Consider the following 7,647-nt stretch of genomic DNA (forward strand, 5'->3'; position numbering starts at 1 on the left):
CAAAGGAAATATTTCAAAGCTTGAAATAAAATGTATGACTTTTGAAATGGGTTTGTATGCCAATAATGTAAAAGTAACTGTGTATAGCTAATAAACAACAATAACTTTTTTGTGTTAAAAAACAACAACTTTTCTAGGAATTAAAATTAGCTTACAATGTTTTAGCAAACAATTAAAACTCTTTCAAAATGCTTAAAAAGCTTTAAAAATAAATTGCCATGTTTGTTCCAATCATAAATTATGCCATTTTAACTAACTTTGGGGCATATTATCAACGGCTAGCGACAATTATCGCTGGCCGTGTTTAGCGATAATTTTATTATCGCAGGCTATCTCTGGAACTTATCGCCCTGGTAGCGCGTTATTAACAACGCGTTTCTCCAGGGCAATAAAAACTCCAGAGAGAGAGAGAGAGGTTTCGCCGTTTTGCAGGGAACATCGCTGGTTTTCCAGCGATGTTCCCTGCAAAACGGCGATAACCTTGCTGATAGGACCCACAGGGTCATATCAGCATAATGCACCCCAATGTTAGGGATAGGTAAGTCTGCATTTTAGCAGGCGTTAGTTTTTGGAGAAAACAGTGGTTTTCTCCAAAAACTAACGTGTGCTAAAATGCTGGGGCAGCCTTGTAAATATCGCGATGTGAACATCAGCGATATTTGCAAGGTTGTCCATCTGCGGTTCCCATAGAAGCCCATGTTCTGGTGTGACCACGGGCTTGTATTGGTATTCTCAAGGGCATATCATCAAGCCCATTACCACCCCTTTAGCTGCAGTTTCCTGCTGCTAAAGCGGCGATAATTTTAACACCCTTCTTGATAAAATGCCCCCTATTTTGTTAAAACCCATGAATAACTCTCATAAACTTTAAGCCAGCAACCCTCACATACTTTAAAGGCACTGAACTTTTTTCCAAAAACATTTCAATATAACTAGCATCTGCCACGTTGTGGAATCCAACTTGGGCAATGTGGTGTCACTGCCAGGCCTGCCAAAATCATTTTTGGCCCAGGACAAAATGTTTTTATGGGAAGTCCCACTCTGATACACATACAAGGAGTACCTTATTCTAAGCAGAAGTACATTTTCTGGGAAAGAGTACCAGGCAGTTGCAGGCTTTGGGGCTACATAGTGGTTCTGAGCCTGTGCTATCTCATCGTGGCTGCATTCACTAAATACATTTGCTACCAGGACCATTAGACCCTAAAAGGTACACTCTAAAAGCCCACGCTGTTACCCCCTAGTAATAGCTTAGGGCCAGATGTAGGTCGACATTTACCGACCGGTAACGGCCGATTCAGCCGTTACCGACTGGTAAACGGCTATTCTAGATGTAGGTGGCATATTTTACCGATTCGGTAAAGTTACCGAATCAGTAAATTTACCGAATCGGTAAAATACCAAATCGGTATTATTACCGCTTCGGTAATTTTTAGATGTAGGTGGGACTCTTCTGAGTCCCACAGGCCTTACCGAATCGGTATTTTACCACCCAATCCAATTGGGTGGTAAAATACCGATTCCAGGTGTGCATGCACATGTGTGCATGCACACCTATGGCATGTGACAGACAGACATGCCATAGGTGTGCCACATGTCCCATCTGTGTGCCACATGTCCCACATGCCTGAATTCGGGGTGCTAGAGGGTGTCAAAGTGACACCCCCTGCACCCTTGCAACATTCGGTATTTGCCAAATCAGTAAATACCGATTCAGTAATGGCCATTGATTCCTATGGGCATTGAAGCCCGTAGGAATCAATGGGCATTACTGAATCGGTATTTACCGATTCGGTAAATACCGATTCTTACAGAATCGTTAATTTAATTACCGATTCTATCTACATCTCCCCCCTTCTTTTTTACCGATTCATAAATACCGAATCGGTATAATTCGGTATTTATGAATCGGTAAAATATACTTACCTACATCGGGCCTCTAGTCTCTGCATCCACTCCCTTGAATTTCAAGCTTTCCCTCCCCTATTTTTCACAAGATTTCAAATTGCATCTCCTTTCCTGCTCTATTGAATCCCGGCAGGCATTCCTTCTTTCCTGTTTGTGTTTGGCCGCATTCCTGTCCACCATCCCCTTTTTTTCAGCTTTTGCACCCTCCCCTACTACCTTCTACCTTTTCCTCCTAAGCTTTTCTGCAATTCGCCTCTGCCACTCTTCTTTGTTTTTGCTTCCTCTATAGATTGCCAAGGAAACTGACTCTATGCTTTTTAATTAACTTTGTTTTTCAATGTTTCGCTATTTCTGTAAGATAAGGCTTTGCATGGCCTCATACGGTACGGCAAGACAGAACAAGCCGCTGCGTTGCCTTACTCTGAACCAGTGAGGCTTTCCATGGGCGTTGTGGTGGGTTTTCCCTCACACTACCCATGGATTTTGATTTACTCAATCACGTAAACCAGGGGCAGCACCAAAACCTTAGACCTCCCCAGGCCAATCGTAACGAGGAGAAGTATTATTATTTTCTCTTTGCATTCTGCAGCACACATAGAAAGAGGAAAACACCTCTCAGGATCGTGTTTTGAGCTGGAAGGTGCCCACAAAAACAAGCCTGCATGCAACACAGACACTCTTGCAGCTTGGTGCAAGGGTGCCTGCGTTGCTGTTAAGCAGCAAATTGGGCGCCAGCGCAGAGGGGAAGGACAGAAATGCACCGTATTACAAAAATACGGTGCATTCCTGCCCTTTCACATTGGCATAGAGGAGCGAAGATAAAAGACTTGCAGCGCACCCTACGCCAATTCTCCATTAATGAGGCCCTAAGAGTGCCAATCACTTCAGACACTACATCACACACTTAATATAACATTTGACAGGACATGGAGCACTCCTATCACAAACACCTAGAAGTTATTACACAGAACAACACAGCATTAACATGTGACATCATGACCAGCAGAAAAAATATAGGGGCTGATTCACAGATCTAACTTAAGACAAAATCCTAAACTTACTACTTTTGGTATTCACAGAAGTTAGGATTTTGTCTTAAGGCAGACTTAAAACAGACTTAAGACAGAATCCTAGCCTAAGTCTGTCTTAAGTCTGTTTTAAGACAAAATCCTAACTTCTGTGAATACCAAAAGTAGTACGTTTAGGATTTTGTCTTAAGTTAGTTCTGTGAATCGGGTCCTCAGACTATTTGTAGGAACAGGTTTGTGGGCAGGTTACCAAACTATGATAAACGGAACTAGTTAAACTGGCGAAGACCTCTGGCCTCAGAGCTCTGGCAACAAATGCATACACCCTCAATTCACTGGATCATAAACTACCACTCACCAATAACACAGCATTCAACCCTATTATCATGGTATGACTCAGACATCAGTTTGCAATGGAAACCTCATAAACATGTAGAAAGCAACCTGGACAACCGACTGCACTTCGTCAAAATACTAGTGACAGATTGCGCTATACAAAAGGCGCGACACATAACATAGCTGTTAAAATAACATAGCATAATGTAATATACCATCACGTATAGTCACACTTCTCTCCTCTAATCCTGATCTTCAGTTGACCCAACCATGAAGCAGTCAAGCTTTTATGCACTCTGATGTATGTAGTTGCTATCACTTTTTCACAAGACACACAAGCATCTCTTCTGTACAGCAATTTGTATCTACAAGCGGAACAAATACATGAGTGCAAACACCAAAAAAGTACTTTGTCCTTCTTTCTGTAAATATACGGCTGACTGGTAGAATGCATGCAGGGATTTACTCAAAAGGTCAGATGTGAAAAGGGAGAAAGAAAAATACGGCAGACTCGACAAAAGAGGGAACGGAAAATGTATTTTCCATGCACCTGTTAAAATACAAGCGCCAGAACTGGTTGTACCGCATATGTGTGTGCAGCTCGCATTCAGCAGCTTCTGCTCTCTGATTGGCCGCTGGGCTGCTGGAAGAGTGTCTGCTTGTTTAGCACATTCAGTTCATAAGCTTTGATTACTCACTGGTCACTCCATTGGTGCGGTTGGCAGGGCTGGCTTTAGCTCTGGTGGCGCCCGGTGCGACAATCTTTTTTGGCGCCCCAGGTCGCATGGCCGCCTCCTCGATTCTTTTCCTACCACCTGCAAACGTGCTCCTCATCTCTCCTATCATAAGATATTGCTAAACACAGCGGGCAGATTTATGAGTTCTGGCGCATCTCTGCAAATCAGCAGGGATGCGCCAGAACTGATGCGTCACGCAATTCCCTCCTTGGCTCACAGCGCCCCTGGCCAATCCTGGTGCCAGGGTCACAGGTACCTTCTCGCCCGCAGCACGGCCATTAGGGCTCCTAATAGGCATGCACAACGTCGCAAAAACACAAATGCGCATGCGTGGGCACGGGTAAAAATTCACCCTCCGTCCCCACGCATGCGCACTTGTGTTGCCGCCTGTACAATCATGTCAATGAATCAACATGGCCCCAGACCGCCCACCCCTTCAGACTCTGAAGGGGCAGGGCAGTCTGACGTCATGTTGATTCATTGACATGATTGACACCAAGGGAGCTGCGGGCGGCTTCGGGCAGAGGGGGCTATGCCCCCACATCCCAATGGACGAACCGCGCCTGGTTCAGCGCCTCGTGCAGCCGCACCAGTCGACTGCCCTAAAGCTTTCCCTGGCGGTTGGGTTTAGCAGACACCAGTCCTCACTCCCCAGAGAGTCGAGCAAGTGAAGCATGCGCTATGGTTTCCATAAAAAAACACATTTGCGGCCAGTGGCTGCTTCTCTAGGGGGTGCTGTAGGGCGGTGGAGCGGGGTGGGGTGGGGAGGGACAGGGTTTGGGGGTAGTAAACTCCAGAATTGGGCCAAACGGAGTTGAGTAAATAAATAAATAAATTAAACTAATTACATTGCACGCCCTGCAGCGCCAAATCAGCGATGCAGCGCGCAATGTAATTCATTTTATTTATTTATTTCTTTACTCAACTCCATTCTGCCCAATTCCGGAGTTTACTAACCCCCACCCTGCCCCTCCCCCACCCTGCAGCAACTCCCTCCACTGTTTAGGGCTTCCCCCACTTCCAGATCTGTCCCATTGGAAGACAGTGCTGTCTTAACGCATGGGCACGCCGGGCAGTAGTCCGGGGGCTCCATGAGCATAGGGGTCCCAAGCAGACCAGAATTTAACACTCATTTTCTGTTAAACATTTTTATTCTTGTGAGTGGTTGTGTAGGCAGGGCCCAGTGCACTGCTTTGCCCGGGGGCCTATCATGCTACTAAGACGGCCCTGATTGAAGGGAAAGGCCTAATGGTCCAAATCCCCCAGTCACCTGCTGAGATAGTTATTCAAACACTTGTAAGTCCTGGAGCCTTGCTTGTGACGGAGGCAGGAGTTGCAAACCAGTCCAGGCAATTAAGTCGGACAAGCCCGGGCGGGGGGAGGGTGCTGTTGCTTTTGTTACAGGGGCCGATATTGCAGCACTGCTGCAAAACCAGCCCCAGTAACAACAAACCTCTCTAAAACCGTCACCCTCTCTTCTGGCCCACCGGGAAAATGCCCGGTGTCCACTATGACCGGTCCGGCCCAGGGCAGGAGGGCGGGCACAAAGCCTGGAATGAGAAAGACCCAAATGTGGTAATGAGATTCCCAGTGGAAATCAAAGCAAGCCTCACAAGGGTCTAAATTTGCAAAATTACAAAATTTGAGACCCCAAGAGGGCTTTTTCCAATGTACAAAATCCCTTTTAGGAGTCAGCAAAGTTTTTCCCACTCGTAAAAGGGTTTTCCAAATTGCGTGCAGTTCGGAAAGGGATGTATCAATGGTTTAAGAACACATTTGTAGTCACAAACCAGTGATCAGTGACTGACCTCTAGGGGGCAGATTTACAAGCCCCTTGTGCCACTTTTGCATCACTTTTAACATGGGAAAAGTGACGTAAAAGTGTCGCAAAGGCCCAAGGGCTTGTAAATCTGCCCCTAGGTAGGGCTGGTTCTCAAAAAGATGCTTCCTTTTTGCAGAATCGTCTGGGGATCATGTCCGCAGCCTCCCCGAGAGCAGGCATTGGTCCTCTGGCTGATCACATGCCTGCTCCCCCAATGTCTTCTGAAACAGGAAGTGGTTTTTTTTTTAAAGCAGACCTGCCTCTTTAATGGAGACAGACTGTTTTTGAAAAAGCTATTTCCCATCTGGGAAAGCAAATGCAGGCATGAAGGTCTGCAGTCCCTTGCAGACCATGGATGTCACTTGGAGGCTGCTAGGGGTGGCACCTGCGCCCCCTTTAATGCCCTTTGCAAACCTGGCACTATCCTTGCGCCCCTGGCATCAGAGGAGTCAAGGGGCCAAAATGAAAAAGCATGGCTGTCGGTTTGCATCGAAAACCATGGCCTCACTGTGCAATTGACTCACACACACTCCAGTAACACAGTGTATTTGTCTCAATTGAGTCAGAACAAAAAAGGGTGTAAAGCAAAAGGATGTAGGGGCAGATTTACGAGCCCCTTGCGCCACATTTACGCCGCTGTTGCGTCACGCAAGGCGGCGTAAACGTGGCGCATCCCTACGAGGCATTTACAACGTGACGCATCTATGGAGATGCGTCACGGTGTAAGGCCCTGCGCCACATGAAACCTGCATCAGGTTTCATGTAGGCGTTCCGGTGCAGGGGAGGGGGGGGCGTTGGCGTTCCGTCGCAGGAACGCCCCTGGAAAGTGACTCAGTGAAATCTACAAGATTTCACTGAGTCACTTTACCAATGCTGCTACGTCAATTCCTTATGCATGCTTGAATGTATGGGTGGCCCCTGTGCATTGCAGGAGTTGCGTCGCGCTTGCGACGCGACTCCAGCAATGTGCCGCCCGTAAGCCAAAAGATGCGTCACGCATCTGCCCTTCCTTGAACCATGGTGCGCCGCATTGTAAATGCGGCGCATCATGGGTGGCGCAAGGATGGATTTGCGTGACGTATCTTTCCTGGCACATCTCTGCCGATTTGCAGAGATGCGTCAGGCAACGTAAATCTGCCCCTTCGTACTTAAATCAGGCTCAGAGTTGCTTGTACTAATCCTTATTCAAAGAATTACAGCTGCCCCAACCAGGTTCTCACAACACAAACAAATAATCAACTTGCAGGCAGCATAGATCACCAGTAAAAATCAAAAGCACTACATTGCACTGAAACATTTCCAAACGGTCATAGTAATACCCACATTAAAATACACCACACTGAGGAATAACAAAAAACAAACTTGCAATAATTGTATGAATGTATGCTTGGTACGCACTATGCAGAAACCCTAGTGCAAACCAACAGAGATCTTCTAAAACAGGAGCACATTAGAATATTTTTGTTAGATTTTATTTGGAAATATGCCCTTGGGATTTCATAGCTGCACCATTAGTATATCATAGCCATGCTCCATTTAATACTGCTTCTTTTTACATGCTTTAGTAATATTTTACTATTTTGGTAACCTTGCACTTAAGTTGAGAGAGCACTACCTATAAGACCAAGTGGCACTATTTCTTAGGCTATCACCAGGGTCAACAGTCATTTGATGTCACATCCTGTGATGTCACCAGGGTCAGGGGGTCCCTTCCGCTACCCCAGGCATTTTGGTGAATTGGTGTCAGTGTTGCAGGCTTGTGTCCCTGCATATGTAGCCAATCACAAAGGTTATCAAATTACAACCTGCATTGTTT

This window comes from Lissotriton vulgaris, unplaced genomic scaffold, assembly GCF_964263255.1.
Source record: "Lissotriton vulgaris unplaced genomic scaffold, aLisVul1.2 SCAFFOLD_1893, whole genome shotgun sequence".
Taxonomy (NCBI): Eukaryota; Metazoa; Chordata; class Amphibia; order Caudata; family Salamandridae; genus Lissotriton; species Lissotriton vulgaris.